Source organism: Podarcis vaucheri (genome assembly GCF_965113315.1).
Source record: "Podarcis vaucheri genome assembly, chromosome: 8".
NCBI classification, from domain to species: Eukaryota; Metazoa; Chordata; class Lepidosauria; order Squamata; family Lacertidae; genus Podarcis; species Podarcis vaucheri.
In genome coordinates this window covers 70,572,990-70,595,559 of record NC_138766.1, presented here as the reverse complement: position 1 = coordinate 70,595,559, position 22,570 = coordinate 70,572,990, and the positions used below count along the sequence as shown (strand labels likewise).

Here is a 22,570-nt window from a genome sequence, read left to right as displayed (position 1 = left end):
CGGCCCAATTGGCTTCTAAATCCGGCCCACGGATGGTCTGGGAATCACTGTGCATTTACATGAGTAGAATGTGTTCTTTTATTTAAAATTCATCTCTGAGTTATTTGTGGGGCATAGGAATTTGTTCTTTCCCACCCCCCAAAATATAGACCGGCCTCCCACAAGGTCTGAAGGACCCCTGCTGAAAAAGTTTGCTGACCCCTGTTTTAAAATATACATACATTGACAAATCCTCTCTGTACACCAAACTGGAAAGGGTGGGAAAGTGGCCCCAACAGGCACATTGTGATAAAAAAGAACTGATCTAGGATCCTATCTGATATTAACAGAGGTGTGTGAAAGTGTGTATGTGCTTGTGTAGCAGGGGAGAGTTTGGAGTCAACAAAGTAAAGGATAACATTATTTATTATGCCAATGCAAATTTACAGTTACTGTTGCCTGTGACGATAGACGTCCAGCATATGGCAAATGGTGCATTTTCAGCACCCAGATATATAGGCAAGAAGTTCTGGAACACAATCCAGAGGGAAATTCCCAAGATATGCTCCACTGATAGGAACAGGAGAAGCTGCCCTGAAACATTTCCCCCTGTAATTCTATGGAAGCATCACAGCAGGTTCCATGCAATGTTATTTATCCACACTTATCAATTTTATGTTGGATTCAGATAACTGCGGGGTTTATAATGCTGTTACAGTGGTACCTTGGGTTAAGTACTTAATATATTCCAGAGGTCCGTTCTTAACCTGAAACAGTTCGTAACCTGAAGCACCACTTTAGCTAATGGGGCCTCCTGCTACTGCTGTGCTACCGGAGCACGATTTCTGTTCTCATCCTGAAAGCAAAGTTCTTAACCGGAGGTACTATTTCTGGGTTAGCGGAGTCTGTAACCTGAAGCATATGTAACCTGAAGCGTATGTAACCTGAGGTACCACTGTATTTTAGTAAGGTGTTGAGCAGCTTACAGTAGTGAAAGAGGCGACGTATAAATTGAATCAAATGACAGCAATCAAATTACAGCAATTCAGTTTTCTCTTTTTGACACAGGATCCCTGTTCCTTGTTTGTAAAACTTTCCCTGAGTAGTATTGTACTGCCTATGGTTGTAGCTAAGTGCTACTCAGAACAGACTCATTGAAATTAATGGAACGGAGTTAGCCGTGGTCATGAATTTCAGTGGGTCTATGCTGGGTAGTACTAGCATTGAATTCAACCCCCCCAACAGCCATGTATCCACTATGGACATCTGCCCCCACCTTGCCCATGGCGTACTCAAATTCTGGACCCTGTATATCCACTAGTTAGACAGCAAGGCATTTCCTGCCCCACAGCTGCCCCACAGGCAGACTAAGTGGTTTCAAAACCTGGGCATCTCAAGGCCTTCCCAAGCTTCCTTCTGCCGCTCAGCAAACTAATCCATCCCATAGGATCACACCCTCACAGTAGTTTCTATTTTCACTGACAGGCTTTTAGGTCAGAGCCAATAAAAAGAGGCAGACTGTTAGAAAAGAAATGTGTATTCTCAGTAGATAAAAACAAAATAACTCTGTGGTTGGAATAATTCTGCAATTAAAATGCTAAAAAAGTGATAGGTTTGATTGGGCATGATTAATGAAACCATGCATTCCTCACATTCCTGTTATGTTCATGTGGAAGTATAAACAACAGCATTCCAATCATGTGTAATCCCTGCCTTCCTGAGACCGTAGGCAAAGTTGTTCATAGTTCTATGAGCAAAACATTGAAAATGTATGTGAGCTTTGCCTTTCTTTCCAATGGGAGCCAGATCAAGCCCTGATAATTTAACCCACAGGAGACATCAGAGTTAAAAAATATAAATATAAATTCATTCATTTGCTTTTACTTTGTTTTGTGAAAATGTGTCATATTCTCAGGATTAATTTTCTGGTGTCATGAGTAGCTATAGTTGTGGAAAAATTATACTGTTCTTTGATGAGCAATCAGCGATAAGACATATTCAGAATCCACATAAATGAATTAGGTTACAGTCCTATGCTCAAATTCTGCTGGTTAAAGGGCTCTAAGATTTGGCAGAACTTTCGCTATGCTGACAGAACACAAATATGCCAAGAGCAGGCAGTGTGGAGGCCTCCAGATGTTGCTGAATCATGTCTGCTCATTGGCAGTGTTGGTTGGGACTGATGGGAGTTGTAGTCCAACAAAATCTGGTGGCCATCACATTTATCCCTGGGCACCATGACAGATGCATTGGTGGAACGCTCTAAAAACATAGTGATTCTACTGGCAAGGATGTGCTGGTGACACAGCTAAAATAGGGTGGAGCTGTGGGTGAGATAGGTTTGGCCCAGGGAAGAAGCACACCTGCCACTCCCCAGCCACTCTGGGAGGCTTACAGCACATAAAAAATGGTAAAACATTAGACATTAAAAATTTCCAGATACAGGGTTGCCTTCAGATGTAGCTAGCTTGTGGCTGGTGGTAGTAGTAGTAGTAGAAGAAGAAGAAGAAGAAGAAGAAGAAGAAGAAGAGGAGGAGGAGGAGGAGTTTGGATTTCATATCCCGCTTTATCACTACCCTAAGGCGTCTCAAAGCGGCTAACATTCTCCTTTCCCTTCCTCCCCACAACAAACATTCTGTGAGGTGAGTGGGGCTGAGAGACTTCAAAGAAGTGTGACTGGCCCAAGGTCACCCAGCAGCTGCATGTGGAGGAGCAGAGACGTGAAACCGGTTCACCAGATTACGAGTCCACCGCTCTTAACCACTACACCACACTGGCTCTCTCGCTCTCATACTGTTGGGGTTGATGGATTCGTGATGCAGTGGTGTCATTTTGTAGTTTGGGCTTGTGGGCGTGTCCCTTGCTCTTGCGGGTTCATTGGCTCTCACTATGTGTAGGTGTTGTCACCAACACAGTCCCTGACTGGTGGGCTTTGGTTGTGTTCCCATGGATGCTGTGAGCATATCTGCCATTTTCCCCGCTTTTTTAGGTATAAGATATGGCAGCTGTTCTGCTGCCAAAATGGCAGTGTATCTCACATTCTATTTAATTCACCAGCACTGCTTAGAAAAGTAAAATAAAACACATAGAGGTCCCACTAAAGAAGGAAACAGGTTCTTTACTTACCGTTTCTTCATATTTACAAGGATGAGTTCATATTCTAAGCCTACAAGTGGGAGCGAGTTTCTTGGCTGTTTCTTCAAGCAGAGAGATGGGAGGAAGCGGCGGAGCTAATGGGAAACCACAGTGTATTTTCCCCTATCTAGAAGTAGATAGGTAGCCGTGTTGGTCTGCCATAGTCAAAATAAAAAAATTCCTTCCAGTAGCACCTTAAAGACCAACTAAGTTAGTTCTTGGTATGAGCTTTCGTGTGCATGAAGAAGTGTGCATGCACACGAAAGCTCATACCAAGAACTAACTTAGTTGGTCTTTAAGGTGCTGCTGGAAGGAATTTTTTTATTTTCCCCTATCTGTTAGTCTCAAGCCTGCCCTCTACTGGCCGGGGGTATGAAAGGTTGCTTATACCCAACGATAACAACATGGTGTGCTGCCTTATTATCTAATTATTAAGTTGTGCTCGTCAGCATGAAAATTTTTAAAATCAGGGCCCCGAAGCCAAGGGCTACACTAGCTGATAATGTTAGCTCCTTAACTACAGGGATTGTTTGGTTTCTAAAACACACAATTTGGCTGCACAGGATGCCTTATCTGGATGTCAGTAGTGGGACTTTAATCCTTTGCCCCCCTTTAATATTAGTTCAGAATACAATGGTACCTCAGTTTTCAAACATATCGGAAGCTGAACGTTTCAGTTTTCAAATACAGAAAACCCAGAAGGAAATGCTTCTGTTTTCGAATGCACCTGTTATTTTTTTCAGTTTTCTGCAGACCACCCTTTGCCCCTCGGTTTTCAAATGTTTCGGAAGTCAAACAGTCTTCCGGAACGGATTACGTTCAAAAACCAAGGTACCACTGTACTTCAAATACTGGCAAGCACGGAGGAGGGGAAGCCCCATTCTCTTTAACAGGAGCTTATTCTTCTGTGCAAGGGACGCGGGTGGCACTGTGGTCTAAACCACTGAGCCTAGGACTTGCTGATCGGAAGGTCGGTAGTTCGAATCCCCGCATGGCGTGAGCTCCCGTTGCTCAGTCCCAGCTTCTGCCAACCTAGCAGTTCGAAAGCACGTCAAAGTGCAAGCAGATAAATAGGTACCACTCCGGCAGGAAGGTAAACGCCGTTTCCGTGCGCTGCTCTGGTTTCACCAGAAGCAGCTTAGTCATGCTGGCCACATGACCCGTAAAAACTGTCTGCGGACAAACGTCAGCTCCCTCGGCAATAAAGCAAGATGAGCGCCGCAACCCCAGAGTCATTTGCGACTGGACTTAACTGTCAGGGGTCCTTTACCTTTATTCTTCTGTGCAAGAGGTGTGATCTAGATTGGACTACATAGCCATACACTAGAGCCATACACTAGAGTCCCCCCTAATCCAGATCTCTCTATCTCTCTCTCTCTCTCACACACACACACACTTTAGGGCACAAATATGGAACTAAAGTTCTGCCTAGTTTGATCTTGTAATGATTTAGGTAGGAGCCCAACCATCTGTTCTTAAAAATGCATTAGAATTTTGACATGGTCTTATCCTGGTCCCATGTACACCTGTCTAGCTACTGTTTGTCATGCAAATTGTTCCTTTGTATTTCCTTGGTCTCATCAGCAAAGTGTGTGTAGATGTTTCCAAGATGGAGCCCATACGAAACTGCACAGTCCTCTGAAGCAGCATCTTGTGAAGGTAGTGATTGAGAAATTGCAATCTAACTGCTTTTTCTGGAATAGCAAATGAACGGGCCAAACCTCAGAAGTGTAAGAATAGCTGATGCTTTCTCTGATAGTCTTTTGCAGGTAATAAAAACAGGGACTCTGGGCCTGTTGCATATCAAAATAACGTTAGACAGGCTGCCTCAAATCTCAGTTGACTCATTTTCCTCACTCCAGTGAGGAAATGTTTTATTTGTATCATGATTATCTGGAATTGAAGTTCCACACAAACGCACATGGAACATACCAATAAAAACTAAAAATGTAGGGCTGAACTTCATGTGATGGGCAGTTCAGTGGTTTTTCCTCCTGTCAAGATTTGTTTTTTAAGTAAAAATAAAAATAAAAATTGAAATCACTTGTGGGATGCTGAATTCATAATGGTAGAGGTAAGGATTTGTTTAACCATTTCCTTGTTCATTCAAAGTGTACCTTTCTCTCTCTCTCTCTCTCCCCACCCCCCTTTATAACTTCCTACTTACCTGACTGAAACCTCGTAATTTCTTCTCCTATGGGGGCAATGAGGGGTTATTTTGTGAGAGCAAATGGCAGGAAGGCAAAGGTAAAAGTTGTTTCGTGAAGGTGCCAGATGTACATCCATACAGAGGGAGTCTCACAATTTAGGGGCTCCCACAGGGAATACCCTCAGAAGTGCTTTTAGGGTAGTGTGACTAGTGTGGTCACACAGGGCACCACAGTGCAAGGGTCAGTAAACAATGCTGTAGAATGGAGCACAAGTGGCAGCCGGGGTGGGGAAAGTAATTTCAGTATTGCAGTTGGTCCCTTACCTTTCCCGCCCCACCTCGCCACAGTGATCCATGCGACGGTCACCTCCAGGCATGACTACTGTAATTCACTCTACGTGGGGCTGCCCTTGAAGCTGTCTCTAAAACTCCAGCGGGTGCAGAATGCTGCAGCGAGGCTCCTCACGGGGTCTCTGCCATGGGAGCATATTCACCCAGTGCTTTTCCAGCTGCACTGGCTCCCAGTGGAGTACAAGGTCAGATTTAAGGTGCTGGTTTTGAACTTTAAAGTCCTTCACGGCCTAGGACCCTCGTACCTACGAGACCGCCTCTCCCTGTATGCCCCACGGAGGACCTAAAGGTCCATAAATAGTAACACCCTAGAGGTCCTGGGACCTAAGGAATTCAGATTAGCCTCAACCAGAGCCAGGGCCTTTTCAACAGTGGCTCTGGCCTGGTGGAACGCTCTGCCTCATGAGACCAGGGCCCTGCAGGATCCGATTTCTTTCCACAGGGCCTGTAAGACAAGGGTTGTTCCACCTGGCCTTTGTCTTGGAATCAACTTGATCCCCTCCCCCTTTCCTTTTTCCTTTCTCCTTCTGTGATGGAACTCCTAAATGGGGACTTCCCTGACTTTTTTCTGGCCCACGTAGGACCAGTCTGGATAGCTGGCTTTGGTGAAGATTTGACGTTTTCATCCCCAAAAAGTTTTTGATTTGAGTTTCTACTGAAATGAGGCTGCATTTTAATGTTGTATTTTAATCAATTGTTTTTATACCTGGTATTAGCCACCCTGAGCCCGGTCTTGGCTGGAGAGGGCGGGGTATAAATATATTATTACTATTATTATTATTATTATTACGACGCGGGTGGTGCTGTGGGTAAAACCTCAATGCCTAGAACTTGCTGATCGTAAGGTCGGCGATTCGAATCCCCGCGGCGGAGTGAGCTCCCGCCGTTCGGTCCCAGCTCCTGCCCACCTAGCAGTTCGAAAGCACCGCTAAGTGCAAGTAGATAAATAGGGACCGCTTACCTAGTGGGAAGGTAAATGGCATTTCCGTGTGTGGCACTGGTGCTGGCTCTCCAGCGCAGCTTAGTCACGCTGGCCACGTGACCCGGAAGTGTCTGCGGACAGCGCTGGCTCCCGGCCTCTAGAGCGAGATGAGCGCACAACTCCAGAGTCGGTCACGACTGGCCCGTACGGGCAGGAGTACCTTTACCTTTAATTTATTATTATTATTATTATTATTATTAGGCAATGCTGAAATTTGAGAGCCCAATGTCTGCAATGTCTGCCAGTTATGTCCTCTCCTAGGCCACACACACCCATACACCTTGAGCTTCTGAGTGTGGTGGAACTACTAAGAGGGCCCACCTCTCTCTATCTTAACACCTGTGAAGGTTCTGTAGGGAAATAAGTGGTTTTTCAGATGCTTAGGGCTTCAAACACTCATATGGGCTCCAGAAACTAATTGGCAACCAATGCAGCCAGAGGTTATGCTAGTACTGTACTAAACAGAACCCTCAGCCAGTAACCACTTGAAGTCATTTTTGTCCAAAAGGGACTGTAACTGGCAAACTGGACACAGCTGAAAAAGGCACTCTTAGCCACCGAGGACACCTGAGACTCCAGTGAATCCAGAACCTCCCCCAATCTGCAGACCTGATTCTTCCAGGACAGGCCATCTCCCCACCTCCCTGACTTGAGAATTCAGGAAATATGACACCTCTGTCATTTCAGGATTCAGCTTCAATTTATTGGCCCACATGCAGCCCATCACTGCCTCCAAGGACTGCCTCCAAGAGCCTGAGCCATGCCTCTCTCAGCTCCGATAGAACAAAGAGATAGAATTGGGTGTGGTCTACATGTTGACTCCAAATTCCTGGATGTCCCAGCTGACCTGCTCATTAACTCACTTCACCTCAAAACTTGCCTGGTCGGTCTCCCGTGTCTCTCTTTCCCCTCCTGTTTATCAGGCGATGGCAATGGTGGTGAAGGGGGGCCCCCACAACTCATTTTCCTTTTTAAAAAGCCCTTTAGAGAAAAGATTTGCTGTATCAAGTGGAGCAAAGCTCTAGATTCTTTGCCCCCTATATGTTCCTTTCTCAGAGTGCCAGTGGACCCAAATGGGACCCAGGAGCCCACTGGGGAATAAAATATGGCAGACATGACTGCCAGAAGCTTTCCTCTAATTGAAGCAGCATAGTCAACCCCAAAAGTTGTTGGTTATTATGATGTCATTGGTTCTCAGGGTTTCCGGGGGGTCCAGACCTGTTCCTGGTGGTCCAGCATCCATCTCATTTACTTCCATAGCTGTCAACGTTTCCCTTTTCTTAAGGGGAATTCCCTTATTCCAAATAGGATTCCTCGCAAGAAAAGGGAAATGTTGACAGCTATGCTTACTTCTCTTTCATAGAGTTATTAGTCACATATTTTCCAAGAGAAACTCAAAGTGAGTTATAATATAAAACATAAAAATAAAACGAAATAAAAACTACAACAATGCATAAACGGCTGTCTAACACATCCTACATATTAAAGGAACCATAATATCTAAAATCCTCTATATTAAAGGCCAAAAGCCTGGCTGAAGAGAATGCTTTTGCCTGGAAAAATGTTTTTGCCTCAGAAGACACCTGAAGGGAAGCTTTTCATGTTTGATGTTTTACTGTGTTTTTATATTCTGTTGGAAGCTGCCCAGAGTTGCTAGGGAAACCCAGATGGGCAGGATACAAATAATAAAGTTGTTGTTGTTGTTGTTTCTAAAAGTAGCCAGTATGGCACCAAGCATGCCTCCCTGGGGAGAACATTTCTTAAGCAGGGAGTCACCACTGAAAAGGCCCATTCTCTTGTTGCCACCCTTCACATTTCCCTTGGTGAGGGCACATAGAGATGGACCTCAGATGATAAAAATCAGCCCTAAAAGTGCTTTAAAAGAAAAGAAAATCCTTGCTGGAGAAAGCCTCCGCACAGTATGACCGATGCTTGGAAGTAATTTCTGCTGTTTTCACTGAGGTTTATTCCCTGATAAACATCTGCAGGATTGCAAGTTGACCTCCTGTAAATTGAACACTTAACCGGGAAGCAAGCTGCACTGAAAACAATGGAACTTACTTCTGAGTATACACACATAGGATTGCACTGTTAATCACACTGTGCATTCATTAGTATCTGCTAAAAATTAAATACTTTCATTCTAGTGAGCGGGGGGCAAATCACAGCGAAAGATGTAAAAAGAGATGAGGAAGAGGCAGGTGTTATAATAATATGTTAGGACATTTGATCAAAGCTGATCTGCAGAGATAGGATGAAAAACAATAGGTAAAAAGGTGAGAATGGAAGCACGGGGCCGTGTTTCATTCACCTGCAGCAAGGGCTTGACAGAAGAGGCCCACCAGGTTTGCTGTCTAGCCCTCAGCTACTTCACCTTTGATACAAGACACATTGCTTTGAAAGCACAGGTCTCAACATATCTGAGAGTGTTCCACCTCCATTCACCCACCATGAGGAATCGTACTGGATCAGAGCAAGGATTGCCATGCAGGGCGGGTAGAACAAATACAATGAGGATTCTAACCCCTATGTTAAGCTGAGGAGAGACCATTGCTTTGTGGTAGAGCACACCCTTTCATGTGTCTCCAGTTAAAAGGATACGGTTGCAGGTGTTGCCTAAGACAACAGAGACATGCTGCCTGTCAGAGTAAGCATCATCATTGTTGTTGTTTAAATTTCTATACCACCCTTATTCCAAGGATCACAGGACAATTTACAATATAAAAATGCAAAAATACATACCATAGTAACAAACAAAAACAATACCTCTCACACACACACACACACTTTAAAAAGCCATCGATTGTTTAAATAGCCAAAGATCTCGGAGAAGAGGAATGTTTTCACCTGGCACCTAAAGTGTTATGTACTGAAGTTTTCACCCTGGGCCAGCAGGGGGATACTGTAGATAGTTATGCAAATGAAGGATCGAAAGTGACGTTCAGTGATTGGATAGTTTTAGAAAGTTGCTACAGTAAAGTTGTACTGGAGCTCTATATCAGTGGTGCTTACTCCCAGGTAAGTGTGCACAGGATTGCAGCCAGAGTGGGGGCAACTTGGCACCTTGTAGTGGAGAGACCAAAGAAGCTGAGTGATTCAATGGACCTTGCTTAGATGTGGCCTGAATTTCTATATGCACTGTCAGAAGAGCAAGGTATTCAGTGATATGACTTTTTATCCACAGAGTAGAAGTGTTCCAGTTATGAAGCTTGAAGGCAATTACCTGCCGTTACTGCCATTTCATCCTTATACAACTTTTTATTTTTCTTACATGTCTAGAGGCTGTTATTCCAATCAGAGGTGCACAAGGTGCCTGACGACAATCAAGAGCAATAAATCAAGATGTGTCACTATAAGGCAAAATGCAAAATAGCAGTGTGCAGCAAAAGGAGTAGCAACAAATAAAACAAGACCTTTCAGATTCATGGAAAATGTGGAAAAAAGCCGGGTAAAAGAAAAACGCTCATATCAGCAGTCTTGAAGAGGTGGGGCCACCAAACAAGTTGATCAAAAGTGGGCTTGAATTTTGTTCACAACTAGCATGGGGCTGAAGGAAGATGTTTGTCAACACTACTGTAACAAGTGCAGCTTATCAGTGGTTCAATCTCTCAATGGAAGCAGTGAAGCATGATCATAGATGGTTGGCACTCTGGAGCAATAGCTAGATCCTAACTAACTGCATGGGAAGAAGAGATGGGTCACACAAACACCATTGGCATGGTAAGCACTGAATATATTTCCTGGTACTACGCAGGGAGGTGGCCGAGAAATTCCCACGGAAAAGCCTTCTTAATGCTCCTATTGAGCAGGGCTGCTGAAAGGCGGGTATAACGTAGATACTATTCTAAGTGATTACTGCGAGATGAGCCAGCCTGACTGCTGTCACCTGTCTGCGTTTTTAGCCAATGAGTGAAGGCAGAGCTGTCAATAATAAGTGAGTTGTTTGGACACCAGTTGTTATTGGTGTCCATCTTTCTCTAGAGAAAATGGAGTGCGCCTTTGGGAGTGAAGTCAAACCACTGCATTCGCAGCACCAAAGTGACCTCTCCAGAGCACAAGCCCAGGCAGTGTGTGTGGAGGTCCTGGGCTTTGTGGTCCAAAGGAAAGCAGAGCAAGACGTTTGGCACCAGCTTGGCTGCAGGAATTGCTGGAAGGAGGCACACTGTAACAAAGCGCCATCCAAACATCATAGGAACTCTGCTCCAGATTTCTGCAGGGTTTATTCCTTAGCCTTTTCTTTTCCCAAATATGTCCTGCAAGGCAGTGGAGGCTTAGGATCAGAGTTTTCCTTTTCCTAGATGGGCTATCTTCCCAGGTTGACGAGTCCCATTGGCCCCTCAATTCCCTCTACAGCATGTGCAGAAACCGCCTTCTTGACCATTGGATCCGCTATTGGTCTCATCATCTCAATCTGCCAGAGGGTTTGAGAACCATCAGCTACCCAGCAGGAATCCCTGGGATCCAAAGAGATGTCTTTTCCTACCTTTCCTTTAGTGAATGTTTCCTGATTCTGTCTTATTTTCTAGCCATTGGAAACTGCATACTTTGCAGTTCCTTTTTTTAAGACAACCAATATACCTCTTTCTCATGGTGAGTTCATCCAAGATCTCCATAAAAGTTTTTTCTTCAAATACTGCTATACAGCAACTGTGGAGGGATGTTAAAGAATTTTTCCCTCCAACAGAAAGTGCAAAATATGAAAACTTTGCAATAAGGCTCAGGCATATTTCCTGCTGTAATAGTTCCCAGGTAGGAGCTAAAGATCAAACACTCATTAAGAATTCACTGTATAGTTAATACAGTACACTGTTAAACATGTTTACCCAGAAGTAAGTTTCTTTGTGTTGAATGAGGATTAGTCCCAGGTAAGTAGCCACAAGACTGCAACCTAAACTTTAGTTTAGGGTTGGCATTGGGGTAAAGCAGGGTTCTTATGCCTCTAACACCGACAGTACGTATGTGGCAGGCAGAAGTTTAACATGTTATAGGAAAAGCTTCACATTCTGTCTGTCAGGCAATATATTGCATGTGTTGCCACTGATTTATCTTTTGCTCCTCCAATCCACCTGCAGAAGAGGACATAAATTTGAATACTGCACAAAACAAATTTGTGTCCTTGTTTGCAAGTGGGTTTCAGGGCCTAATCCGTATAATAGAGTGTGCTGGGTCCAGAAAATCCTGTTGACACCTGTGCTGTTGAACAAGACTTTAAAAGCTCTTGTAAGCATGTGCAAAAATCCAATTTGCACAGAATTCTGTGTGCATGGAGTTACATGACTATCTTAACACATGGTACCCGTGAGCATACACAGGTAGTAACCATGCCAGAGGTGGTCATGTGATTCAGCCCCAATTCCACTGAATAAGATCTTCAAGTAAGTATTTGATGCTGGTGTGGTGTACAGTACTGGTGACAGCAGGGATAACAAACATGGCACCCACCAGATTCATCGGACTCCAGTTCCCATTAGCCTAAGACAGCATGGCCAATGGTGGGGGATGATGGGAGTTGTAGTTCTGCAGCATCTGGAACCAACAACATATGGCCAACCTTAGGTTAAAGCATTAGACCAGGAAGGGGTAAACCTGGAAACCAGGAAGTTAGGAAATCCCTACTACACTGTGAGCAATCTAGATTGCCTTGGGCACGTGACTATTACTTTTTCTCGTTAACCTACTTCCCTGAGGTGTTGAGAGTATAAGACAAATTAACGAAGTGTGCAGCACCCAGAGTTCACTGGAAAAAGGGCAGAGGCACATGTGAGAAATAAATTATATGTTTAGGATTAGAGCTGGAGTCTGTTTTACTTACTTATGCAATAGCTAGTCTAAACATTGCATAATGTAAGTGAAACTGCTTAATGCACAGTCTGTAAATAAATTCACACGTTTCTGCCCTTGCTTTGAATCTCCAGATACAAGACTGAAATGCAGCTGCATTGCTTTGCACAGAGGCAAACTTGTATGAATATGACAGACAAGAGCAATTGCATTCTCTCTTATCAGTGATCCATAGATAATGGGTCACGGGGAGATTTCGAAACTGTACTTTTCAATCCATGCCAGAGAGGTGCAGAATTGACATGAATATGCTGACACACCTTGAAGCACCTTCCAAACACCTGGGGCAATGATCCTGACCCTTTCACCAAGCGAGTAATGCTCCAAAGGATGTCGGTTGACAAGTCAAGTGATTGCACCTTGTAAACCACCGCAGATTATTTTTTCTTAAGAAAAATGCTACTTTTCCTCTCTTTTTTTAATAAAACCACTCAGCCCCATTCACTTATGTGTACATACAAAACATTAAAGGTTTCCCACTACTGGAAAATGACGAGACCTTTTAACCTCATAATTAAGAGCTACTAAAGCTTGAGACAGAAGCCATTTTCTCTAAATGAGCAACAAGGATATTGCCATATTATTGCAACCCAGTGCATTCAATGTCAAAAAAACATTGCTCTAAATGGTGGTGGTTAAGCCGTGGAGTTTTATTGAGGTCTCAGTGTAAAATGATGGTAGGCAAAAGGTGTTAGTATCCTATTCCAGTATTCTATTGATTTTTAATTAAAATATCTCCCTTTGTTTTATGTTTGTGGTTGGGGAAATTTAAGGAGGGCGGGGAACAGCCAAGTTCCATTGATTATCTCTGTAAGCCTTAAACAGTCCAATCCTATAATGGCTACTTGGAAGCAATCCCCATTGAGTTCAGTGGGACTTTCTCCCAGGTAAAGGAGGATAGGGTTGCAGCCATAATGACTTTGGATTGTATCCAACTAAGTTTAGAGTAGACTTACTAAGATTAATTGAGCTAAGGTAGTCATGTTCATTCATTTCAATGGGTCTAATCTGAGTAGGACGAGGACTGGATATGATTCTTCATTGGCATTGAAATATGACTGTGTTTTTCAGACTTCCTGGCCTCAGTGAATACTGCCCTCACTTATTGGTCTGCTGAGAAAGGCACAGGAAAATGTGTATGAACTTTTGTGCCAGTTCTCTTTTTTGGTATAAAAATCACAAACTGATGCAAAAATTATTCTGAACTTAAGTGTAGAATAACGAGAAAATGAAATTGACATATTCAACCATCCCTATCTTAGACACTCTCCCCATACAGCAGTGGTCCTCTTTAATGAGAGAAAACGTGTTGCTCCAGTCCAGCCAATCAATAGAGGCTGGTTCAGATTCCCAGTGCTAGGATATTGAGTGCTTGGTCTCTGGTACTAGAATACAGAAATGAGAGAGAAGTGAAGTTTCCATCTGGCAGCAAAAAACTGTGAGTCCTCTACTGCCAGCAACAAGCAGTCTGTGGGCTGGCCCTGATCCATTGACCAGAGACTGAAAACCACTGTCCTAACAAATTCATGTCATTTATATTGCCCACAGTGTGAGAAGCGATCTAAAATGACACAGGCATCATGCTGAGTAAGCTATCAAACTCATGTTTTGATCCACTGAATTGTAAGAGAGTTTGGTCCAAAGAGATGTGAAGAATTTGGAGGAAAAAATATAACTTCACTTGGCCTGCTGGTTCAGAATGCCTGCTGTTAAATGTGTGTTTCAGTGGAGCAGGGAAGAGGAGAAACTTTTAGGCTGAAAACTAGATACCAGACTACACAGCGGTAGTTCAGAAAAGTGTGTTTCTCAACATGGGCAGAATGCATTTCCTATCATCACTGAGCAACCACAGCTTGCAGCACACTTCAGATGACAGAGCAAGGCTTCCAGCTCAAATTCAAATTCCAGCTCAAATTGAGAATTCCTGGAGAACAGGCGAAGTCCCGGCAGACTGGAGGAGGGCAAATGTTGTCCCTATTTTCAAAAAGGAGAAAAGAGAGGACCCAAATAATTACCGCCCAGTCAGTCTGACATCAATACCAGGGAAGATTCTGGAGCAGATCATGAAGCAAACAGTCTGTGAGCACCTAGAAAGGAATGCTGTGATCACCAATAGTCAGCATGGATTTCTGAAAAATAAGTCATGTCAGACTAACCGGATCTCGTTTTTTGACAGAATTACAAGCCTGGTAGATGAAGGGAACGCAGTGGATGTAGCCTACCTTGATTTCAGCAAGGCATTCGACAAGGTGCCCCATGATATTCTTGTAAAGAAGCTAGTAAAATGCGGTCTTGACTATGCCACCACTCAGTGGATTTGTAACTGGCTGACTGACCGAACCGAAAGGGTGCTCATCAATGGTTCCTCTTCATCCTGGAGAAGAGTGACTAGTGGGGTGCCACAGGGTTCTGTCTTGGGCCCGGTCTTATTCAACATCTTTATCAATGACTTGGATGATGGACTCAAGGGCATCCTGATCAAATTTGCAGATGACACCAAACTGGGAGGGGTGGTTAACACCCCAGAGGACAGGATCACACTTCAAAACGACCTTGACAGATTAGAGAACTGGGCAAAAACAAACAAGATGAATTTTAACAGGGAGAAATGCACTTGGGCAAAAAAAATGAGAGGCACCAATACAAGATGGGTGACACCTGGCTTGAGAGCAGTACATGTGAAAAGGATCTAGGAGTCTTGGTTGACCACAAACTTGACATGAGCCAACAGTGTGACGCGGCAGCTAAAAAAGCCAATGCAATTCTGGGCTGCATCAATAGGAGTATAGCATCTAGATCAGGGGAAGTAATAGTGCCACTGTATTCTGCTCTGGTCAGACCTCACCTGGAGTACTGTGTCCAGTTCTGGGCACCACAGTTCAAGAAGGACACTGACAAACTGGAACGTGTCCAGAGGAGGGCAACCAAAATGGTCAAAGGCCTGGAAACGATGCCTTATGAGGAACGGCTAAGGGAGCTGGGCATGTTTAGCCTGGAGAAGAGGAGGTTAAGGGGTGATATGATAGCCATGTTCAAATATATAAAAGGATGTTACATAGAGGAGGGAGAAAGGTTGTTTTCTGCTGCTCCAGAGATGCGGACACGGAGCAATGGATCCAAACTACAAGAAAGAAGATTCCACCTAAACATTAGGAAGAACTTCCTGACAGTAAGAGCTGTTCGACAGTGGAATTTGCTGCCAAGGAGTGTGGTGGAGTCTCCTACTTTGGAGGTCTTTAAGCAGAGGCTTGACAACCATATGTCAGGAGTGCTCTGATGGTGTTTCCTGCTTGGCAGGGGGTTGGACTCGATGGCCCTTGTGGTCTCTTCCAACTCTAGGATTCTATGATTCTATGATTCAAAGAATGTGACATTCCAAAAGGGCCAAGCAGGAGGTGCTTCAACTCCAGGGACAGAAAATCTAACCAACTCCACACACAGAACCAACAAGTTTTATCTTCTTTAATTGTGCCCCAGATCTGCTGCATGAAGTCTTGACTTGCCTGATAGCAGATTTGAGGCCAACTAAATGTCTTTTGAAAATTGTCTAGTAGGGCTGTAATTGTAGCAGCAGGAGGCTTTAAAGGTCCTTGATACTCATACCTTTAATTTTTTTATAATTTGGCAGAAGTGTGATTCTGCTACAGCTGCTAATCTTTCTCACTTTAGAATTCATAGAATTGAATTCACATTTAAAGTGGATATGCTGCTTCTCTTTTTGGATAATTTATTCAATAGCCCACTGGTTCAATATATTGTTTTTGAGACAGGTTTGGTTCCTTGTCATGTGTAGTTGCACTGTTTAGGCACTCTATATCCAGCTATGAGATAGCCTGTGTCACTGCTATTCTTTTTCACTTCAGTGTGATAAAGCCGCAGGCCTGCTGTTCTGGTTCTTAATTTTTAACCTGTCTCTTTCAGGACACAGAAAATTAGCTTCATCCATTAGCTGGAAGCACTTGTTAAGGTGGGTTGCACCATTCATCCCGGATGACTGCTCTCCATGGTTATGGAGTGATTGTCAAGGACAAATTGCTCTGCATTTTTCAAACAGCATGACTTAGTGCAGTCCTATCCTTGGGCCCTTTAATTCTTGGGGACGCGGGTGGCGCTGTGGGTTAAAGCCTCAGCGCCTAGGGCTTGCCGATCGAAAGGTCGGCAGTTCGAATCCCCGCAGCGGGGTGCGCTCCCGCTGCTCAGTCCCAGCGCCTGCCAACCTAGCAGTTCGAAAGCACCCCCGGGTGCAAGTAGATAAATAGGTACCGCTCACCAGCGGGAAGGTAAACGGCGTTCCGTGTGCTGCGCTGGCTCGCCAGATGCAGCTTTGTCACGCTGGCCACGTGACCCGGAAGTGTCTCCGGACAGCGCTGGCCCCCGGCCAATAGATGTGAGATGGGCGCACAAACCCCAGAGTCTGTCAAGACTGGCCCGCTCGGGCAGGGGTACCTTTACCTTTACTATCCTTGGGCCCATTGAAATAGCAAACGTTGGTCTAGGTTGTACTATTTCAGATTGCAGATGGTGGCTCCCTGATAGAATACTGTTTCCTATAATATAACTAACTCCTCAGAACACAAAACATCAACTAGAGATCTGAGTCACTCTCCCCCTCCAGCCCTCTCTGTGACACATTAGTTTTCTATGTGCAAGGATGTTTTCTTTCATGGAAGACAGCCATCCTACCTACATTATAAAGTGGTTTAGACTGAACCCCAAGTGAATATATGAGCATTCCATTGTCATATGTACTGTGCAATATCTGCTCTTCCTTGCCTCTTGAGGACAATACAACATTAAGTAAGATCAATGAAGTTTGCAGGCCTGAGAGACAGGAGCTTCTCTGTGGCGGCCCCATAGCTATGGAATCCCCTCTCCACTTAATTGTGCCTAGCCTCTTATTTATAAGCATTTAATAATGCCTTTAAAACTTGTCAGTTTCAGATTGCTTTTTCTTAAAGAGTTCTAGCTGCTCCCCTATGTGTTACTTTCATGGAACATTAGAATAGAAACGGGGAGCACCTTGAAATGTTTCATAATCTGTACCAATACTCCTCTGGAATCCCCCTGACTGTACTAGGGCTGAAATGAATTACTCCATCACACCACTATATTAAAAAGTGGCAGACTTGAGGGGTGGGATTTGTAGATTGTCAAGGAGTGGGACTACCCCCCCCCCCGGTTCTGTGGGAAATTTTAGCAGCAGGTGACAGTGCTTTCCTTTCTTGAAAAAAATGTCCAAATGCATTTTTTGCATAGCTTTTCTTGGTGACTGCTGAGAAGAACTCTTCAGCTGCCACTAACACATATATATTTTATACATTTTTTTAGGCGGAGAGAGGAAACCACTGCTGTTCGTTCCCATAAGACTCTCCTTCCCTCTTCCAAATTCAAAACATTCCAGGTCCACCCAACATTTCTCACCCATTTCTGGGGGCTGAAAATATCCCCCCCCCAAGATGTTGTAACCTATCCGGGGACCTTAGTGTAAAGTGTGGGCAAATAACAGTAATAATTTTCAATAATCAGATTTGGGTCCTGCCCTCCATTTTTACCAGGGATGCTGAAGGGAATGCTCTGCTGTCTGTCTCCCCATATAGCATACATTTGTGATTAGAATTGGTAACATGTATCCTAAAGGTCCACAAGGGACGCCGGTGACACTGTGGGTTAAACCACAGAGCCTAGGACTTGCTGATCAGAAGGTCGGTGGTTCAAATCCCCGTGACGGGGTGAGCTCCCGTTGCTCGGTCCCTGCTCCTGCCAACCTAGCAGTTCAAAAGCATGTCAAAGTGCGAATAGAGAAATAGGTACCACTCCGGCAGGAAGGTAAACGTCATTTCCATGCGCTGCTCTGGTTTCACCAGAAGCGGCTTAGTCATGCTGGCCACATGACCCAGAAGCTGTACGCTGGCTCCCTCGGCCAATAAAGCAAGATGAGCACCGCAACCCCAGAGTCGGCCACGACTGGACCTATTGGTCAAGGGTCCCTTTACCTTTTATCCTAAAGGTCCATATTTTAGGATTATGCAAAAATTTTATTTTACAGGGGATGAGTTGCCCATTCTTCGCACTTCATATAACTGCTGCTCCCAGCTGTGTGAATATTTTTAGCAAAGGGCACTTGAATGGTCTTATGTGAGTTTTAAATGTTTAGGTCAGCATTACAAACATAAGCCTTGTAAACCTAGTGTTGTAAATGAAACAGCAAACTACACAGAGAAGACAGCTCCATTCCGCTCGTGTCAAGGTGCTTTGCCAAGTATACAAGTCTGTCCTCAAGGCTATTACATAATACCCACGCTAAAGAAGATATTGAGCACAAATGTTCCTTCTCTTTTATACCATTATATTTATTAACTCCTCAAATGCAGGCTGAACATAGGAATCAGTATCTACAGAGAGGGAGAGAACTAGATTAGTGAAGGAGGAGAAATCTGTTGGATCCAGATTGTTCATCACGCTTTCTGACAATTTAGCTGTCACAGAGTCTTTATTCTGTTGATTTCAGTGGAACTACAGAGCAGCTTAGTTTGGATGCAACAATATTCTTTGATGTTTTGATGGGCAAAGAAGAGATTTCAATGGCCAGCGTTCAAAGGCTGACTATATCCAGGATTAAACAGTCCCAACATATTGCATTTTAAGTGATATTGTTGTGCTTACCTTTAATGTCTCTATATAGCACCTAAGAAATAAGTAAGTGTGGTTTGAAATGTTGGGTGTGGAGGGAAAGAGTTGCCTTGGGGTTCCTGCTTCAGTTTTTAAAGTGTAAATGTAAAATGCTTCACACGTTTGGGTTAAAACTATAATATGGAGATATGGCAAACATCTTCACTGGCAACAGTTGCAGTGTTTGCAGGGTCACTCTGTAAAATAATGCACTTACAGGGAGAAAGCAGTGTCAGTTATGTAGCTAGCGTATGAGCTTCTGAGTTTGTCACGCCAAAGCTGAAATCCCACTTTGGGAACACTGGCTTGTAACATTTTACTGACCCTGTGACTATTATACTTAATCTGAGACAGGGCTCCAAGCCAGCCTTTTTTTTTCCACACTATGGCTCAGCTTTGGAGCATGTGAAGTCATAATACAGTATTCTGAGCACGTGAATAGCCTCCCCCCTCATTACTGAGTAACCACATCTTGTCCTCACCGATTTGCAGCAATGTCACATACAGATGTCTTTCAGATCTCATGGCATCATTTCACAGAAGCACCTAGATTTTGGGACAACTCACACTGGGCCCTGGTCTACACCTGCAGCAGAAATGAGGTGGCAGAACACTGTTACCACTTTTTGAGACTGCAGTTGTGTGTGTGTGCCATTTTTATATGCTCCCATACTTTACATGACCACCACCACACACTAAAAATCTGAAAGCAAAAACATATCAGACTAGGGAGACATGTATTCTATCCTGCTTCTTTGTTGTGCAAGATTTCGAGTTTCAGAGAATATTTTTTTAAGGAAAAAACCAGATAAGCATTAGCTCAGTGGGAGAATGCATAATTTGTGTGCAGAAGGTCCCTGGTTTTTCAGCCAGCATGTCCAGGTGGGATTGGAAAAAACTCCAATTTCAATTTTCAGTGTAGACAATCCACTTGATGGACCAATGGCCTGACTCAGGATGAGGCAGCTTCATATATATAGGCAGCAATCCCTTCTTGCTACCACTTCAGAATGCGTAGAGTAGACCTATATGGTTATACATATGTCAGATGAGTTTACATATGCATGTCAAAGGCCCAAATCCCTTTGGCCTTCCCCCACCCTCCCATACAGCTGAGAAATTTTAGTCCCCAGACTCAGTGGTCTTACAACCTTTCCCTCCTTTTCGTGTATTATTTTGGTTGTGAAGCACAAAATTAACATTACTCTACTTCCTCCATCACTTCATGTTTTACAGCTGCTTCTGCATTCCTAATACATTAGAGCAAATAAAAAAGTTTGCCAACCGTGATGGGGGGGGGGTACTCTGAACACATGGACTTTCTCATTTTAAACTCGCTTAAATCATAGCACCATCCTGAACAAAATGGGCTTTGCTTCTGCATCTGGTAAAAAGCACATTCACTTGGGAGTAATAACCACTTTGTAGAAAATGACAGTGCGGATTTAAAATAAAAATTATAAAATAGGCATCTGTTAGCATGTATGTGCCTGGTCAGAGTAAGACATGGCCATCAACCCCACCCAACTATGAAATGTGGGATTTATTTATTTTTTAGAAAAAAGATGCTGCGCCAATCAGCGTAGGCCCTGCTGGGTCCCACGTGCCCAGATGCCAGTCCAGGTACTTATGTGGGGCCTGGATGCTTCTGCCCCCAACATTGGTCGCTCTCTGGATGGTCATTTGGGGACATCCAGGCTGTGAGGCCATTAAATTTGGCACCCAGATAAAACACAGCTGCTTTGGTTACCCCCCCCCTTTCCACAAGGGGCTTCTAGGCCCATAAGTGGGGAGGCAGGGAGGAGCAGCTGCCCCCCATATATATATATATATATATATATATATATATATATATATATATAAATAAACAGCTAACTGAGGCTCTCCCCCTCTAACAAAAGGACTGCTTCCCCTTACAAAAATCCTGGCTGCGCCCATGTCTAGGCCTGTATTGATAACTTTGCTATACCAGTGTTTCCCAACCTTTTTTGGGCAAAGGCACACTTGTTTCATGAAAAAAATCTCGAGGCACACCACCATGCCAGATGGGGAAAGGTCACTTTTTACTTATGGGCTGCTGGGCCGCTTCCTGGGTTCGCTGCCGCCCGACGCCGAGGCGCCGTGCCTGGAGGCGCAGGCGGGCGAGAGCCTGGCCAAGGCGCGCACGCTGCTGGCCTTCCAGCGAGGCGACTTCGCCGAGCTCTACCGCCTGGTGCAGAGCCGGCGATGGGATGTGGGAGCTCTCTCGCTCGCCGCCCCGCGTGTGCCTATGTGGGGCACGTTACAGCCCCGTGACGACAGCGCCACGCAGGCAGCCAGGCAGGCAGACAGCGAGAGCCCCGCGCTGGGCGGCCTCTCCTCGCCGCCGCCGCCCCGCCTCTCGCCGCCCAACTCGCCCGCCTCCCTCCCACGGCACACCAGGCAACGTCTCGCGGCACACTAGTGTGCCGCGGAACACCGGTTGGGAAACACTGTGCTATACTATAGTTGCTGAAACAAGTAACCGCAGCACATGTTTTAGGGGAAAATGCTATGCAGTGCAACCAAATCTATTCTTAGGAATATAGAAGGACCCACCTCAGAAAACTCACCTTCGATAACAACCCCGATCTACCCACTAGCAACCAGACCCTCCACCTCCCCGCCTTTCCCGGGCAGAGCCGAGGCTCCCTCGAGCTCCCTCCTCCACCCCCGGCCGCGTGTTTCCCAGCGCGGGAAGCCGGCCAGAGCGCGTCTTGGCAGTCTTCCGCCTAGAGGCGTTTGCCCGGAGCTGTCAGCTTGGCTTCCCTCGGCAGCTGCCGCTGTGCTCGCTTTGCATCCCTCCCTCCGCTTCGTGATCGCCGATTCCCTCCGCCCCGATCCTCGCTTTTGGAAATGGGCTCCCTTTCCCCCACGGCAGCCCCGTGCGCTCTGCGTGAGCGCCGCTGCTGCGCCTTGGCGAGCGGGTGGCTCCCGCGCGCTCCCCCGGGGCAGCCTCGTCGGATGCGGCACCGCGGAGCCCCGCTCAGCTGCCGGGAGGCTTGGAGGGGGCAGCGTCCCTTCTCCCCACCCCACCGCGCTGTATTTGTTTTCGAGGGAGCTGCCAGGCCCGCAGCCTCGTCTTGGGCGGTGTAAAGTCCCTGTCTCAAACCGGGCAAATCGCCGCCCGCGTTCAAAGTCTAAGCAAGGGCGCTATCTCAGGCAATCTGTAGAGAAGAGCTGATTATTGCTTCTGAGGCTCGATTGCCAATAAGTTACTAATAAATAACTTCAGGGTTTAGGATTCTGAAGCCTTTCCCAGCCCACCACCCGTCCTGCCGTTTCTCCTTCTCTCAAAGCTTTGCATGGGGAATCGTAGGAGAGGAAATATATAGGTAAACGTGCTAACGTTTTAAGGAAAGATACCCGGGCTTGCTTGCTTTTTTTGCCTTACAGATTTAATGCAGCCTGGCCCTATGCGTGCCATTCATACCATAAATTTAACG

At 45.1% G+C, this 22,570-nt stretch overlaps 1 long non-coding RNA gene across 1 annotated transcript; it reads left to right on the top strand.

Annotated features, from left to right (window-relative positions):
- Positions 1–4,561: 4,561 nt before the first annotated feature.
- LOC309539669 lies at positions 4,562–20,832 on the top strand. The gene is made up of 4 exons (XR_014222934.1): positions 4,562–4,773; positions 7,284–7,479; positions 9,876–10,316; positions 18,809–20,832. It is a non-coding gene; the product is annotated as an uncharacterized lncRNA (long non-coding RNA).
- The last annotated feature ends 1,738 nt before the right edge of the window (positions 20,833–22,570 follow it).